At 44.0% G+C, this 18,687-nt stretch overlaps 1 protein-coding gene across 3 annotated transcripts in view; it reads right to left on the bottom strand.

The window, feature by feature from the left end:
- Window positions 1-18,687, bottom strand: part of NEDD4L (NEDD4 like E3 ubiquitin protein ligase) — a 379,669-nt gene that overhangs the window by 161,491 nt on the left and 199,491 nt on the right. The gene's annotated exons all lie outside the window — the stretch shown is intronic.

Genomic DNA, 18,687 nt, shown 5'->3' on the forward strand with positions numbered 1-18,687 from the left:
CCAAAACTAACATGAAACTCGTATTCTAACTTTAAAGATCACCTTCTCTATTATTAATTCAAAAGAATTAATTTGCTGTAGTTTCTTTTTTCTAAGCACATTCAGATTCTGGAAAAATTATAATAAAAATTATTAAAAGGCATTTAAAATTTGTCCAGATTAGCAAAATCTAGCTCAAAAATTTAGTTTGCATCCTATTTTTATTCTGATTTCCATTATGTTGGTAAAAATTATTTTTCTTTCAGTGGAGGTAAAACAGGCATTGTTTATCTAAAGCAACAAGTATCACCTTATAGAGTAAAAGACAGACACATATATAAAAAATTAAAGCCCAGTAAGTCAATAAGAGAGTTGCCCAAAGTTACAGACTCCAGTAAAGTCTTTTTTTTTTTCCAGTTAACTTTCTTTTTTTTAAAAATTTTATTTATTTGTAGTAAAGTCTTGATTAAATTTCAGGTTTCCTGACTATAAGTTCCAGAGTTCTAATCATTTCCTTGGGAAACTAAAAACTTTTAGCCAGAAAGTATACTGAAAGGATACTTAATGTGGATTATCTACTTAGAACTTGGTAAATCCACTCATCGTATGTTCTAGAGTTGCTCATACTAGGATAGCTCAAATCTAGTTAAGCTAAAATAATCTGGGGTCCAGGGTCTTCTGTTTCACACTTCGAATCCTTAAAATCATAGAAAGGGCCTTCATGTATTCAATCCCCAAATTTTCACACATCTAATTATCTATAGCCGATAATTTATTTTCTTCCAATTTGAGAATTATCCTTTAGTAGTTATACACCATGGAGAAGGCAATGGCATCCCACTCCAGTACTTTTGCCTGGAAAATCCCGTGGACAGAGGAGCCTGGTGGGCTGCAGTCCATGGGGTCGCTAGAGTCAGACACGACTGAGCGACTTCACTTTCACTTTTCACTTTCATGCATTGGAGAAGGAAATGGCAACCCACTCCAGTGTTCTTGCCTGGAGAATCCCAGGGACGGGGAGCCTGGTGGGCTGCCGTCTATGGGGTCGCACAGAGTCGGACACGACTGAAGCGACTTAGCAGCAGCAGCAGCAGCAGTTATACACCATGACTATTAACTCTTATTTTGCAACATCCAAGGTATTTCTAAAGATTATATGGAGCATCGTAAAATGCTTAAACATTGGTTTTTATTCTATAGGTCAATAAATAGGCCGTGAGGAAAGAGAAAGTGACAAAACGCAAAGTTTAGTACTAACAGAACTGTACTTGATATCCGAAAGACAGAAATCAAGAGTCAGTGAAAAATACCGTTGGTGTACACCCAAAGTATTTATTATTCATAAAACGCATCTTAGTGGAAGCTACAACACATCTTCTTAAACACAAAAAAAACCCACAATAGAATTTGCTCTGTTATATTCTGAGTATATATATATATATATATATATATATATTTTAACATTCTGGTTTAGAAAAAAGTATTAGTTAACCCTCTGTCACTTATCCATAAACCATAGATACTTTTTCACTAAAGGACATCTGACCAGACACACCTACTTCTTCTGATCTGGACACACTCAGCCTCAGAATAAAGACGAATCAAGAGCCAGGATGTAATCTAGGTTTAAAGACCCCGAGACCACCTTCCTAATCAGAGCGATGGTCTGGGTGATGATCAGGAGATTATTTCTAGGGTCAGTGTTTCTCTGGCTTTAGCATATCAGAATTGCTGGGGAAAAGGGATAGTTAAAACATAACATTGCTTGGGCTCCAACCCAAAGACCCCCACAAAGGTCTAGTAGGTCTGGGGTGGGATCAAAGAACTTGCATCTCAAACAAACACCCAGTGATGCTACTGCTCGGGATTCAGGAATCACACTCTGAGAACTACTGCTCCACATGGTATCTGAAAAGAGTATTTTCCAGCTATAGACACCAATTTTCTATTTCCAGCCACCAAGTTATTGCTAAAAAGAGCTCACGGCCTGCTATCTCTGTTATGTCAAGAACAGCTCCCAGTCTGCCACAGAGGTGCACACACGCTCATACACACACACAATCCCACGTTATGGAGAAGACCACGACCTCTGCTGACTGCTGTCTCTTCCCTCCATGCCCCTTGGCTTTCATGATTGCTGCCTGTTACATAACTGCTCTAAAGAGCCAGGCACTCACTTTGATGGGGCATCCACCTTCTTCCTCTAATCACCTCCTGACCTCAGTTTATGCCCCCTTGAAGAATTCACAGTGAGTGACACATGCAATTGAAGGTGTGGCCTCGGAGTCTGGGACAGTGTCCCCTAGCCATGATGGGGAAGGCTTGTCTGCGTCTGTCTTGAGTGTGCATCCAGGTAGAGGCAGGTGCTGGGTGACTACCTGAAGGTCTGACCAGGAAACTTCCTGGAAGAGAATTCAGGGTGAACAGAGAACCAAAGGCCAAGGTGTGGGAGCTGGAGAAAGGAGAGTAGGGTACACGTTCAAGGGGATGGAGCACAGGGCTTGGGCAGGCTGGTGAAAGGACAGGGGGTCCAAGAGCGCTGGGGGTGTGGGAGGGGAGCCCTGCCCAGGGGGCTCTCCCTTTCTGATGGCACAGCTGCACCACCGCCATCAACACGTGTCTACAGAGAGACCACACTGCTGGCACGCTAGTGCTAGTGAGCTGGGGGAACCAGTGGGCAACAGCGAGGACTGAATCATCAAAGGTCAACATGGACATTCAGGCATAAAGAAGATATGGCACATATACACAATGGAATACTGCTCGGCCATAAAAAAAAGAATGAAATGATGCCATCTGCAGCCAGCATGGATGCAGCTAGAGATTATCATACCAAATGAAGTCAAAAAAAGAAGGACAAATACCATATGCTACCACGTATATGTGGAATCTAAGCTATGAAACACAGTCAGCGACGTAGAGAATAGGCCGGTGGCTGCCAAGGGGTGGGGGTGGCGAGGGGTGGACTGGGAGCTTGGGATTAGCAGGCGCAAAGTGGCGCATCCAGGATGGAGAAACAAGGTCCCACTGTGTAGCACCTATAGGTGCACATATATTCCTATAGAACCTATATTCCTATACACCTGTATTCCTATAGAATATAGGAACCATATTCAACATTCTGTGATAAACCAGGAGGGAAAATATGACAAAGAAGGTACATATATATCTATTCTAGTTGTCATGTATGGATGTGAGAGTGGGACCATAAAGAAGGCAGAGCACCGAAGAATTGATGCTTTTGAACGGTGATGCTGGATAAGACTCTTTGAGAGTTCCTTTGACAGCAAGGAGATCAAACCTGTCTATCCTAAAGGAGATCAACCCTGAATATTTATGAGGACTGATGCTGAAGCTGAAGCTCAAATACTTTGGTTCCCTGATACAAACAGCTAACTCATTGGAAAAAGACCCTGATGCTGGGAAAGATTGAAGGCCGAAGAAGAAGAGGGCAAAGAGGATGAGATGGTTGGATGGCATCACCGATTAAATGGACATGAACTTGGGCAAACTCTAGGAAATGGTGGAGAACAGGGAAGCCTGGTGTGCTGCAGTCTATGGGGTCACAAAGAGTTGGACATGACTGAGTGACTGAACAACAACAATACACACACACGTATATAATTGAGTCACTTTGTTGTACAGCAACACTTAACACATTATAAACCAACTATGGTGGTGGTGGTTTAGTTGCCAAGTCGTGTCCTACTCTTGCGACCCCATGCCAGGCTCCTCTGTCCATGGGATTCTCCAGGCAAGAATACTACTTCAATTAAAAAACTAAAACTTTTTTAAAAGATAGTTTAAAAAAAAAAGAAGACATTCATGAATGGCCCTTAGCTCAGCTGAGTGAGGATAGCACTTTCCCATTTCACCAAGGGGAAGGCTGGAGCAGAAAGGTGCGATACGGACAGGGCATCAAGCATCAGAGAATTGCAGGGAGATGCCAGCGCAGCCTGAGCAGCCATCAAATCCACCTCAACTAACAGCACAGCTGGAACCAGCATTACCGCTACCACCAGCCCAGCACCCAGCCGCCGTCAAGCATCCATCTGCACCTGGCCAGTACTCGTATGTAGCATCTCACTCCACTCTCACCATAAGCTTCTGAAGCTGGCACATGTTTCAGATGAGAAAATGAGAAAAATCAAGCAGCTTGTCCATGGTTAAAAAGGAAGGGAGGAGATGGGAAGGAACACAGGCATCTTTGCTCCAGAATCCAACCCTCTGAGTGCATGGATCCAGCCTTCCCGCAATATGCTACGCTGACCACCAACAGAGCTGCCTGAAGAAATGTCGAGGGGCAGGAGTTCTCAAAATTCTGCTGAGTTGGAAAACATTGTGAGCTGTAACTGCCATTATGAGCTAATCTGTATCTTACTTATTTATTCATTTGGCTGCACCAGGTCCGAGTTGCAGCATGCAGGATCTTGAGTTACAGCATTCTAACTCTTGGTTGGGGCACCTGAAATCTATTTCCCTAAACAGGGATCGACCCCAAGCCCTCTGCTTTGGGAGCTCAGAGTCTTAGCCACTGGACCACCAGGGGGCTATTTTAGCTAGCTTATCTTATTTTCTTGTCCAACTCTGGTTGGGGGAACAACCAGACTTGGGCGGTGTCTTTACCTTTAAGGAAGATCACACTTTTGAGATCTTATCTCCTCCTCAACACTCCAAATAACCAGCTGTGTGACCTTGAACAAGTCACTTGAGTGCTCTGAACTTTGATTTCCTATCTCCCAAATCAAGAGGCTTGGACTAAATCAGTGGTTTTCATACGACAGACGCAGCAGAGCCCTAGTTCTGTGCAACTATCTCAGGATAACTACAGGTTAGAATTTGCACCTTAATCTGTCTTATACATTGGTTTTTCATATTAGAATTTTTTTGGCTGGGGTTCTATAACTTAAAAAATTAAAGCCACTAGACTGGTTAGAATATTCTGAACCTCAGAACAATTAGAACTTACTTCTCTTCTTTCATAGTAACAATAGTCCAGCCCATTTTAAGAAAATATGGACTGACTTCCTGAAGATAAACTAGGAAGAGAGAATAAAACTCTACTCTCTCCATCAGGGCATGAAAGGTGAAGTCCACGGCAGTGAGTATAAGAAACCACTCCTGATCATCACTTCAGTTCAGTTCAGTCCCTCAGTCGTGTTTGACTCTTTGCAACCCCATGGACTATAGTACCCCAGGCCTCCCTGTCCATCACCAACTCCAGGAGTTTACTCAAACTCATGTCCATCAAGTCGGTGATGCCATCCAACCATCTCATTCTGTTATCCCCTTCTCCTCCCACCTTCAATCGTTCCCAGCATCAGGGTCTTTTCAAATGAGTCAGTTCTTCACATCAGGTGGCCAAAGTACTGGAGTTTAAGCTTCAGCATCAGTCTTTCCAGTGAACATTCAGGACCGATCTCCTGTAGGATGGACTGGTTGGATCTCCTTGCAGTCCAAGGGACTCTCAAGAGTCTTCTCCAACACCACAGTTCAAAAGCATCAATTCTTTGGTGCTCAGCTTTCCTTATAGTCCAGCTCTCACATCCATACATGACCACTGGAAGAACCATAGCCTTGACTAGACGGACCTTTGTTGGCAAAGTTATGTCTCTGCTTTTGAATATGCTGTCTGGGTTGGTCATCACTGGGGTGATATTTTATACATGTTACCCGCTTCTAACACCTTACGTACCAGGTATCGAGAACACATCACCGGGGCAACAAGCAAAACAAAGGCACGAGGTGTGGGTGTGCCTGGGGCCAGGCCGAGGAACAGTAAGCCTCGTCACCAGCTTCTTTTCCGCTGCTCGTTCACTGTCTTCACCTCCGATGACCTTCATCTGAAGGTGATGTTCTGCGGGAGGGGTGGGAGGAAGACTCCAGCTCCCAGAGACTTCTTCACACTGATCCACAGAGGCCCCCCGATAAAGGTGGCAGTTCCGGAAGAACCTACTGCCCTCTGAAGGGTACTTATCAGACCCTTACTGTCTCCACACCTTTACTACAAAAGGTCAGCCAAATCCCGAGGCTGATGGTAGGTTATGCTCGAGGCTTCCCTCCCCCTCGCCGAGAACACCAGAAGGTCTAGGAAAGACACATAAAGAAGCGTGTCTGCACCTTCTCTTATGGGGAGTAGATATAGGGTACAGCTGTAAGGGTAGAGGGTTCTGGTTTTTTCATGTTACTGCCTATATACTGAACATTTTTGTTGCTGTTATTAACCATTAATACATAATACTTTTATAATTAGTAAAAAAAAAAAAAAAAATCTGGAAGTTCCTGGAGGGAAGTAGGCAAGACGACCGCGGGTCTCCTCCACTGGTGCTTCTTCATCGGTGCCCGTGAGCATCTCCACCGGAGTCTCCAGTCCCAACTTCACCAACTCTCTAAGTGACCTTCAGACAGTCACTTAACCACTCTTAACTGCAGGTGGTTTGTCAATGAAATAGGAACAATTCCTAACTCAGAGTATCACTGTAAGGGTCAGAGGATATTATGTACTAATATTCGTGCCCACTTTATCATCAACACGCAGTATAAGTGCCCCATAAATGGCAGCTGTAACTGTGATTCTGTTTTTCCCTCTTTCAAGACTTCTGAGGTTCTCTGTTGCTCCTTCAAAGCCCCCTGCTCCTGAGGTGATGGCGGATCTGACCTGACACCGATTACCTCACAGTATAAATTGGTGGCAGCCAAACATAGCACCTTAAGTATTCCGTGCCTCCTCGTGATTCATGCTTGTGGAAGCCCTAAGGGGATCTGGTGGAGATGAGCAAACTGGTCGTCTTATTTACAACAAAGCTCATTGCAATTTACTCTTGACAACCAGTTACTGGTGTGCAGTACAACTCGGGCCTGGCATTAACATTCCTTAGAAGCTCGATGCTGTGTGGATTAGAGAAGACATTCTCTTTGTCAAACCTTTTGTTTTCTCTGCTGCATGCTGAGGCTATTGAGGTATTACCTTCTTTCTTTTCAGCCCTTCCAAGGAGACAAACTGATATTAGGATTCAAACAGCACCCTAGTACTAACTGAGTAGGGCTTCCCTGGTGGCTCAGCAGTAAAGAATCTGCCTGCAATGCAGGAGATGCTGGTTCAATCGCTGGGGCACGAAGACCCCCTGGAGAAGGAAATGGCAACCCACTCCAGTATTCTTGCCTGGCAAATCCCATGGAGAGAGGAGACTGGTAGGCTACAGTCCGTGGGGTTGCAACACAGTCCGACATGACATCGAATAAACAACAACACAGTAACTGAGTACTTGCTGTATTCCAGACAAGGACACGGGCATCACAGATAGAAGACACTGGCCCATCTGAATGGGGCACAGAACCTGGCACACACTGTGCCAAGTACTCTGGCACTCGACACTTCTAATATAAAAGACTGCAGGGCTACAGGCCTGCTCTGATCTTAACCAGGCGCCAAGAATTCAGAGACGGGTCTCATTCTGCCTTTGCGGCCACTAAGCAAAAACAGCACACGTGAGGTCATTTCTCGGGCAGAGGTGGAAATAAGACTTGCTGGGTTCCCCGTTGCTCAACCTCCCGGGCCACACTGAACAAGGACAGTTAGGCCTGATGTGTCCCTAAAGGGGTGACCCCCCTCCATCTGAGTCACCCAAGTGCTCTATGATAAACCGCAGAGTGGAAAGGCGAGTCCTGTTGCACCGATTACTTGCTCATTTTTCGCAGACTGGTCTTTGATGAGACCGAGGTACTCTTTTCAAGGAGGCAGGGGAGCGGGGGGAGCGGGGAAGCAGAGAGGAGGGGGGCTGCTGCCTCCACTGGCAAAGCGCTCTGGGGGTTAGGTTCAGGCTGCGCCACCAGGCCAGAATGGCGGTGCCGTGTCCGCCAGCTAGAAACCTCTCCTTCCGAGAGGCTGGGCTATTACGAGAACAGTGAGAACAGGCTTCGTTTTTCAACCATGCCTCCTGTGGGAGCACTCCACCATCACCTGAAGGAAGCAATCATTCTTTCCCATAAAATGAAGTTGCTTAATATGCTGCCGGGACAGTCTGTAAAAACATCCCGTCTTTGTTCCCTGTGAGCAAAGAGCTGAGTCTAACTTAGCATATTACATAACACTGTAGATCAAATTTATTTTGACTACCTGATGTATGATACACTAAAACTTAGGTAACCCAGGGAAAATTTCATTGGAAAACCTGTATTGCTGAAGGTTTCTGCATACCTTTCCACTTTTATTATCATAGTCAGTGTTACATAAGTTACTAGTATCTGTAATAAAGAAATAATGCAAGACACTCACAAACCAATAAGGAAAAACGTTAGCTAGAAACCGTGAGATAATAAATCACATGAATATAGGCGATCATATAAAAATGAAGTTTTCATCTAACAAGGGGTCATGGATTCAAAAAAGCTAACACTTTCTAAAAAGAGGAAGACATATTAATACTCTACTACTGCAAAAATAATTATCACAAGTTTTTCTAGAAAGCAATATGGCAGGAGGTATCAAACATTCAAAGAATTGGTGCCTTTGATTCAACAAATCTATTTCTAAGGATTAATGCCAAAGAAATAATCAGAGATGTAGGCAAATATTTATCTGCAAAAGATACTCATTACAGCATCATATATAAGAAAAAATTAGAAGCAACTTTCCAGTCCAAGAAAGAAGTGATTAAATAAATTATGGTGCAATCATCTGCTAGAATATTATAAACCAGAAAATCGTCATTTCAAAGAATATTTTTCATTGGGAAAAAATAATCATAGCATAACATTAAGGAATAAGCATGGTCTAAAACCGGCAAAAGTAATTGAGAAAAACAGAGCTAAAGTTAGTCCTTCTCTCTAGATGACAACTTTATGAATTATGTTTATTTTCCTCTTTGTGGTTTTTATTTTTGCTAGATTTTCTACTGTGAGCAAGTACTACTTTGATAAGTACAAAAATTATGAAAATAACAATAATAGTTACATATGTGCTTCAACTATAATATACTCTTCAGCAAGGCATGAAACCTTGTAATTTCAAAGTTAGCCTACACCTTAATAAAAAAAACCCAAAGAGCTTCAGATGTTTTTTCCTACCCAGAAAATTGCCTTAAATGGGTGACTACTGAAGATTTTTGAAAGAAATATGCACATACCTTCCAACCCTTGATATTTACTGAAAGGCATGAATTACACTCTGAAATACGTCACTTGTCACCAACACTGACAGTAAGTTGCTCTTAAATATGTATGACCTTTCAACAAATGCCAGAAAGGAATGGGTCTACTACAGACAAATGCATTTTTAGTTTTGTCCAAGGGAGCTCAAGAGGCATTAGAACTTTATATTATAGCTTAGGTGGAGGAATAATCCTTCCAGACTTGAAAGCCACCATAATCAAAACAGCATGGTACTGGCACAAAAACAGACGTGTGGATCCCTGGAACAGAACAGAGAGCCCAGAAATAAACCCACACACCTCTGGGCAACCAGCCTTCACCAAAGGAAGAGAGAATCTACGATGGGGAAAAGACAGGCTCTTTGCAAGCAGTCCTGGGAAAGCTGGACAGTCGCATGTAAATTAACGAAGTTGGAACTCACCCTCACACTACACACAAAAATGAACTCAAAATGGCTTAAAGACTTAAGAGATGTGACACCGTAAAACTCCTAGAAGAGCACATAGGCAAAACATTCTCTGACATAAATTGTAGCAATGTTTTCTTGGGTCAGTCTCCTAATGCAATAGAAATAAAAACAAAAACAAACATATGGGACCTAATCAAACTTACACACTTTTGCACAGCAAAGGAAACCATAAACAAAACAACAACCTCCGGACTGGAACAAAATAGTTGCAAATGATGCGACTGACAAGGGCTTAACTCCCAAAATATACAAGCAGCTCATACAACTCAATAATTAAAAAAAACAATAACAAAAAATAAGCAGAAGATCTAAATAGACATTTCTCCAAAGAAGACATACAGATGACCAACAGGCACATGAAAAGATGCACAGCATCACTGATTATTAGAGAAAAGCAAATCAAAACTACAATGAGATATTACCTCACACCAGTCAGAATGGCCAGCATTAAAAAGTCTACAAATAACAAAAGCTGGAGAGGGTATGGAGAAAAGGGAACCCTCCCACTCTGTTGGTGGGAATGTAAATTGGTGTGGCCACTGTGGAGCCAGTTTTTAAAAAACTAAAAATAGAGTTGCCATATTGATCCTGCAACCCTACTCCTGGGTATATATTAAAGAGAAAACTATAATTTGAAAAGATCTCTGTACCACAAAGTTCATAGCAGCACTATTTACAATAGTCAAGTTACAGAAACAATGTAAACGTCCAGCAACAGACGAATGGATAAAGAAGATGTAGTACACACACACGGAATACCGCTCAGACAAGAATGAAGTAATGCCGCTTGCAGCAACATGGATGAACTTAGAGGTCATCCTACTAAGTGAAGTCAGAAGGAGAAAGACAAATACGGAACAGACAAATGGATAAAGAAGATGTGGTGCATACACACACGGAATACCGCTCAGACAAGAATGAAGTAATGCCATTTGCAGCAACATGGATGAACTTAGAGGTCATCCTACTAAGTGAAGACAGAAGGAGAAAGACAAATACGGAACAGACAAATGGATAAAGAAGATGTGGTGCATACACACACGGAATACCGCTCAGACAAGAATGAAGTAATGCCGCTTGCAGCAACATGGATGAACTTAGAGGTTATCCTACTCAGTGAAGTCAGAAGGAGAAAGACAAATACCGTATGATATCACTTATCTGTGGAATCTAAAATATGACACAAGTGAACCTATTGACAGAACAGACCTATAGACATAAAAAACAAGCATGGTTAACAAAGGGGAGGGTGGGTAGAGGAGGGGCAAATTAGCAGACGTAAACCATTCTACATAGAATGGATAACAAGGGCCTATTGCATAGCATGGCTTCCCTGGTGGCTCAGTGGTAAAGAATCTGTTTGTAATGCAGGAGATGTGGGTTGGCTCCCTGAGTTGGGAAGATCCCCTGGAAAAGGAAATGGCAACCCGTTCCAGTGTTCTTGTCTGGGAAAGCCCATGGACAGAGGAGCCTGGCAGGTTACATTCCATGCGGTCGCAAGAGTCGGACACGACTTACTGACAAAACCACCATCACCACCACTGTATAGCCCAGTGAGCTATACTCAGTATTCTGTGATAAACCATGACGTAGAAGAATATGAAAAAGAATGTATGCGTATAACTGAATCACCTGACACCAGAAGCTAACGCAACACTGTATATCAACTATATTTTGACTTAAAAAACAAAACAAAACTACAGTTTAGGCATATTCTGAGAAGCTGCTGAAAAACACACTTTTGGATATCTCAGGAATGATTCTGTTGTCCGGAGCAGTTGGTGGTTTACTTCATCCCAGCGCTTTCCCCGTCACCCAAGGCTTGAAATGGCTGGTCAGGATGAACCCTCTCCTCATCCCTTGCCATCTAAAACAAGGTTACTCAGTGGTCCCAACCCTGGATCCCAGGGACCCACGGGGAGCAGGGCGGGGTGGGGAGATGGGAGTACTGTAAGTGAACTGCTTATCTCTGACACATATATACACAGTTCTGTTTATGTCTATGTAGATATGCACCAGCTCATGAAAATATTTAAGCTAAAAGAGTTTGCTTTTTTAAACAATTTTAATTAAAACCAATGTATTCTTATCTTCCGGTAGTATAAATATCATTCAGTGGTATAAATATCATTCATTCATGTCCAGACAGCCGTCAAAGGAGGTTGACAGTTGTGATGTGCCTTTATCTCCAGCATTTTCTCTTATGTGTTTTTCCCATGTATGTGCAATCACAAGAGATTAAGAAAACACTTTTCTTTTATGCTGCTGCTGCTAAGTTGCTTCAGTCGTGTCCGACTCTGTGTGACCCCATAGATGGCAGCCCACCAGGCTCCCCCGTCCCTGGGATTCTCCAGGCAAGAACACTGGAGTGGGTTGCCATTGCCTTTGCCAATGCATGAAAGTGAAAAGTGAAAGTGAAGTCGCTCAGTTGTGTCCGACCCTCAGCGACCCCATGGACTGCAGCCTTCCAGGCTCCTCCATCCATGGGATTTTCCAGGCAGGAGTACTGGAGGGGGTGCCATTGCCTTCGCCAATGCATGAAAGTGAAAAGTGAAAGTGAAGTCGCTCAGTTGTGTCCGACCCTCAGCGACCCCATGGACTGCAGCCCTCCAGGCTCCTCCGTCCCTGGGACTCTCCAGGCAGGAGCACTGGAGTGGGCGCCATCGCCTTCTCCGTTCTTTTATGCTAGTAATAGCTTAATAGAGCCAAGAGAGATAGCAACTCACAAAGTCCTAAGGAAATAAGGCACCCAGAAACTGCTCCCTTATCAGAAATTGTTCAGTAACTAATCCCTCAAATAGAGTGTCCATCATTACAAAGGACTGTGGTAGGCACCAAGGGGGAAGGTCAAAGAAATGGGGGGCGGCGAGGTAAATATAGAATCTGCCCTCAAGGAAGCTGTCTACCCCTGCTCCAGAGAAACCCAAGTCAGACAAGAGTGAATGCGTGTAATGCAGAGGTCACCTTTATGAAAGTTGGCTAGGCAGACATATTAAGAATTCAAAAAGTCATAAATTTTTATGATTTTTCTCAGATGATCTGAAATGCAGGAAAAATCTTATGAATACAAACAGCAACTTGCAGTGTTATTTATTAAGTGCTTTCTAACTGCAGAGTATTGTGCTTGGTGCCTTATGTATACATCATCTCGAGTCCTCAGAATGACCTGGTAATAAGCAGCCATGAAATTAAAAGATGCTTGCTCCTTGGAAGGAAACCTATGACAAACCTAGACAGTGTGTTAAAATGCAGAAGCGTCACTTTGCCGACAAAGGTCCGTTTAGTCAAAGCTATGGTTTTTCCAGGAGTCGTGTACAGATTTGAGAGTTGGACCACAATGAAGGCTGAGCTACAAAGAACTGATGCTTTTGAACTGTGGTGCTGGAGCAGACTGTTGAGAGTCTCTTGGACTGCTAGGAGATCAAACTAGTCAATCCTAAAGGAAATCAAACCTGAATATTCATTGGAAGGATTGATGTGGAAGCTCCAGTACGTTGGCCACCTGATGCAAAAAGCTGACTCATTGGAAAAGACCCTGATGCTGGGAAGGACTGAAGGCAAAAGAAGTGGGCAGTAGAGGATGAGATGATTAGATAGCATCACTGACTCAATGGACATGAATCTGAGCAAACTCTGGGAGACAGTGAAGGACAGGGGAGCCTGGTGTGCTGCAGTCCACGCGGTCTCAAAGAGTCAGACACAACTTAGCGACTGAACAACGACAACAAAGCAGGATGTTAGTAATCCCTGTTTCACGGATGAAGAAAGGATGATGTCCTCATACATATGTGCACACGTGAAATGCCATGGAGCCGTTACAATGGGATTGATGAAATACTTGATGTAGTTGCCTGCGCTCTGTTTACAAAGGAAATTTTAAAAATATAATCAACCTATATTAGCAAATAAAATTAAACTATAAAAGCAAGCAAGCTTACTGCATTATAAACATATCAAACTATAAAATAGTGTTTATTGCTGCATTTACAAGAACATGAGTGATTTTTTTTTCTTCCTTTCATATCTCTCTATACTGCAAATGATGGGGATGGTCATTATTTAGACTGGAATGCTGAGGCAGCGAGGTGATACAGCTAGTCCCATGGCCAGCCTCTCCCTGCCCCAGTGAACTCCCACTGCAAGTGGTCCCCCAAAACAGCAGCAACCAGAAAACTCAAGTGACACATATCATACTTATGTCAATATAGTAGGGAGGGGTAGAAAACACTTCCAACTTTAACATCAACCTCTAAGTGAACAATCCCCTTCCTTTTTAAGTAACAGAGCAAAGACATCTCAAAGAGCCTTTAAAGAAAGGTATATAAACACCAAGTGGAGTAAAAACAAACGCCCTTCCTTAGCATCCCTGTTACGTATCCTGTGGGTGAAATACGCTTCATCGCCACTGCAATAGGGTCTATTTGTGGGGCCACTGAAGTGATGTTTAGTTACCATGTCAACACAGCATCTCCTTCATCATCCCTTTAGGGGTTTTTAAAAATCCACTCTGCCAAAGGCGGCCCCAAAGTGTTCTGCCCCATGAACATTTGGAGGGGGGAGCAATTCAAATCATTCATTTATAAGAGAAATGATCCATTTTCCAAACTGGTTAGAAGAGACTGCACGAAAGCATATCTTCTGAAAATGTAGTTCAGAAATATGTCACAGCACATGCACATCCTCAAACCACAAGCACACAAACAGCAATTATTCAACCACTTGAGTGCTTATGAGTGAATGGCCAAAAGGAGTGATCCATGAAGAGATGTTGTAAATGTGGATTTCTCAAATTAGAAATGGTACAAGAAAGTTAAAACCACTTTGGATCATTTTCTCATGGCATATAGTAGTCCCGTCTCTTAATATGCAATAAACATTACAGACATCATGGAAATCTTTGGCCAAATGAGATCACTATTTCAAATACTACAATTACACATGCCATTAATTTCAAACTCCCATATGACAGTTCAGAGGTACTTTTAATCACTTTCTTCAACTTTTATATGAATGGTCATGTTTGTTACCTTCCCACAACTAGACCAGCATAAAGTGGTATGTAATAACCTGAACCCCTAAGACCCTTACCTCAAGGACTGTGGAAACTATAACCATAGGAATGTGTACAAAACTATAACCAAAGGAGTAGGTACTTGTATTCAGACCAAAAATATAGAGAGCTCAAGTTCACTTTATATAAACTTTAAATAGTACTTAAAGGCTCTGGCTGAACAAAAGTCTATATATGAATCATTTCCTCATTATCTCTTATCACAACCCCACAGACACTGTTTCATGAACAGACATTTGTAAAAAAAAAAAAAAAAAGTGATTTTAAACACACACAATGTAAAAGAAGTCGTACTATTGTTACTTAAAAGAGCATTTGGTCTTTGTCAATAAATTATTTGTGTGTCTTTAATTCATTAAAAAAAGGTCCCAGAAAAATGTCCAATGGGAAATAAATATACTCACAGGACAATACAGAATCAGCATAATATATGCCTGTTTTCAAATTTACCATACAACTAAATTCATATTTCATTTTCAGCTTTCACTGATGTTAAATATTTATGTAGGTATCCTACTTATTTATGTAACTGGAATAATTAACATAACCCTAAAGCTGTAAGTTTTCAAAGACCAAGTTATGCCTAATATAATTGTAAATTCCCTTACCAAATGCTCTGCAGAATTAATTCCTGCCTAGAGAAGTGTTACCAGCTGGAAAATATTCATGTGAAGTGTTTAGCACCAAGGGTAATAAACTTGTAGCAGAAGTGAAGGGGGCAGGAATCCCAAGAGGCTGTTCAGGCAGGAACTCTACAGGTGGGGCAAACACGTTAGTAACAGAAGCATAAATGAGTCTAAGGAAGAGTTCACCATGCAGGACTCTCCCATGTCTCCATCAGAGAGGAGCGCCTCATCCCCTGCCTTTGGGCCCCTGCGGGCAAGAGAATCCTGGGCTGGATGGTAGTAGGCTTGAATCTAAGGGGTCCTATGGGTCCTAAAGAACTGTGGGACCTAAATGCTCAATCTTCCCCAAAGATCTTTGAAAACCAGAGTCCGATCCTACTATTTAAGCAGTACGTTGGGCTTCCCAGGTGGCGCCAGTGGTAAAAAAAAATCCGCCTGCCAATGCAGGAAACCTAAGAGACTCGGGTTTGATCCCTGGGTTGGGAAGATCCCCTGGAGGAGGGCATGGCAACCCACTCCAGTGTTCTTGCCTGGAGAATCCCATGGACAGAGGAGCCTGGCGGGCCGCAGTCCATGGGGTCACACAGAGTCGGACACGACTGAGCATCTGAGCACACCATAAGCAACATGTGCTCTATACTCTAGCAGAAACAGAGAGGAAATGTGCTCAACCTGGTGACTGTCCAGGCCAGAGAAGGCAGTCCATGCAGGGCACAGGGAGAACCACCACATAAGAAGTCTTGTGTCGCGAAGAATGTGAATCCTATGACAAATGAGGAGGTTGCTGAGATTTATCATGGAAACGTTTCTTTAAATTCAAGTATAGTTTTGGGGCTTTCCTGGTGGCTCACAAGTAAAGAAGCCGCTTGCTAATGCAGGAGATGCGGGTTCCATCCCTGGGTCGGGAAGATCCCCTGGAGGAGGAAATGATAACAATCCACTCCAGTCTTCTTGCCTGGGAGATCCCATGGACAGAGAAGCCTGGTGGATTACAGTCCAGGGGGTCGCAAAGACTCAGACAAGACTTAGCAGCTAAACAACAACAATAATAGTTGCCTTATAATGTTGTTTTAATTTCTGGTGTATGGCAAAGGGATTCATTTATAAAACATACAACAGTTTGCCTCTGTTAATCCCCAACTCCCAATCCATCCCTCCACAACCCACCCTTCGGTAACCACAGATCTGTATCATTGAAACATTCAAATATTCCCCATAAGTGCCTCCTCCCCCTTCTTAGAACAGTCTCCTGCTCACCTTTGCCAGGGACCTGTGGAAGGCTTATTCATTCTTATGCTCACTTGGCAGGACCTACACTCTGGTGGTGTTTGCTCACAGTAATGATTAACTAGAACAATCTGGAACACCTCGGCATACCCTCCCTGTCATATGTGCACTCAGACAAGGCCTCCGCTACGATGCAGTCGTGTGGCTGCCAGCGCCCAGCATCACCACAGCGGCCGGGCTGCCTGTAGAAGGCCTGCGGACGCGAGGAATTCCTGTGAGGAGGTTCTCACCGCGTGCACGCGTCAGGGCTGCCTGGCGGGCTGGGCCCAAGCCCTGAGTTTCTGATGCGGATCGGAGGCTCGACCTGATAACCTGCGTTTCTAACAACCTGCTCACCTGGCACCCCAGTTTGGGAAGCACAGAGGTTCTGCCTTGTCTTCCTTCCTTCTCCAGGACCCAGCGCAAGGAGCCCATTGAACTCAGTACTTCTGCCAGCGTCCAGGCTTCCATTCCTGAGAAGACGGGCGGAATGGAAAGACAGCCTCCTCTCAGCTGGGCATCGAGGGCTCTGCCCGTCCTGCTGGGCTTCCCCTGGCCACTGCCCACACTTCCTGGAATCACAGGAAGGGCAGCTCACAAGGCTGACCTGTAATTACAGTTTACAGTCGGCGCTGCGTTGTTTTGTTCTGTTGGACGTGGGGGGGTGGGGGTGGGAGCTGAGTAAAGGCAAGTCAGTTCTTGTCCATTTTTAAGAACCACCACCTTGTAATAAGAGGACAGTTGCAAGTACCCTGTAATTATAACAGCCCATCAGGAACTCCATTCTAAAGGAAACAGGGTGGACCTCCCTTGCAATCCAGTGGTTGGGAATCCGCCTGCCAATGCCGGGGACATGGGTTCGATTCCTGCTCCAGGAGGATCCCACATGCCTTGGGGCAACTAAGCCTGAGCGCCACAACTACTGAGCCCTCACTCTACAGCCTTCCAGCTGCAACTACACCCTAAAGCCTGTGCTCTGCAACAAGAAAACCCCTGCAGTGAGAAGCCTGTGCTCTGCAACTAGAGAGCGGCCCCCACTCACCACAAGTAGAGAAAGCCCGCGTGCAGCATCGGAGACCCAGCACAGCTAACAGTAAATAAATACATGCTTTTTAAAAATAAAGGAAATGAGGCAAGGGGACAAATTCTGAGGCATGACCCCTCATCAGTTTGTTCTGAGTCTGGTGGACAGTGATACCCACTCATTTAAAAGTCAAACCAACTCAAACTTCTTGCAAAGATACATTCGTGGGACGTTCCTGGTGGTCCAGTGGTGAAGACTCTGAGCTTCCAATGCAGAAGGCTCAGCTTGGATCCCTGGTCAGGGAACTAGACCCCATGTGAAGCACCACACACACACACACACACACACGAGACATTCATAATTGCTCTTAATTATATTCCTTTTAAAAAAAAAAAGTAAACTATCTCCCTCCACTCTCCCAATTTATAAAGTCAGTAGCCAAAACAACAGGTAAGCAGACACCAAATCACACTAAATCACCAAGGACTCCCCAAGTCACCACTCTGACTCTGAAGTCCATCCCTTGGTTCACTTCACCTGTGCCCTCAGGATGTAAAGAAGCAATGTTGTTCCAGCAGAAGGACTTTGAACTCGATGCCAAAGTGGACCCAACACTGAGCTGCGTGGAACTAGAAAAGAGGGCGAATTCTAAGGCAGACGACTACTCAGGGAATTCAGCCTTTATTAACTACACAGGGAGAAAAAGATACTTTTAATTAACTGTGGAAGAGCCCTGGGTTCTCAGAGCACAGACTGTGTTTGACGTCTGCTCTGGGTGCCGGGAGGGTCTCGGGACCCCTGGACATCCGAGACAGACACTGCTGAGACCCCCGGTGCTGGGTGCTCAGCCACAAAGGTCTCCAAAAACGAGCTGCCATGCAGATGAGTGAACAACTGGGCCGACAGGGGCCCACTTTCCTGGGCAGGCAGGGCACGTGGTGAGAGGAGGAGGAGTCCAAGGACAGCTCACTAGCTCCTACACACAGAAGTGTTGAGCTCTCACCCAAGCGTTCACTACGTGCCAAGCACTGTCCTAGACTTTCTGTACGCTCCTTCCTTTCATGTAGCTAGGAACATTCTCGACTTCTCAGGGATGGGAGTG

This window comes from Bubalus bubalis, chromosome 22 (genome assembly GCF_019923935.1).
Source record: "Bubalus bubalis isolate 160015118507 breed Murrah chromosome 22, NDDB_SH_1, whole genome shotgun sequence".
In the NCBI taxonomy this organism is placed as follows: Eukaryota; Metazoa; Chordata; class Mammalia; order Artiodactyla; family Bovidae; genus Bubalus; species Bubalus bubalis.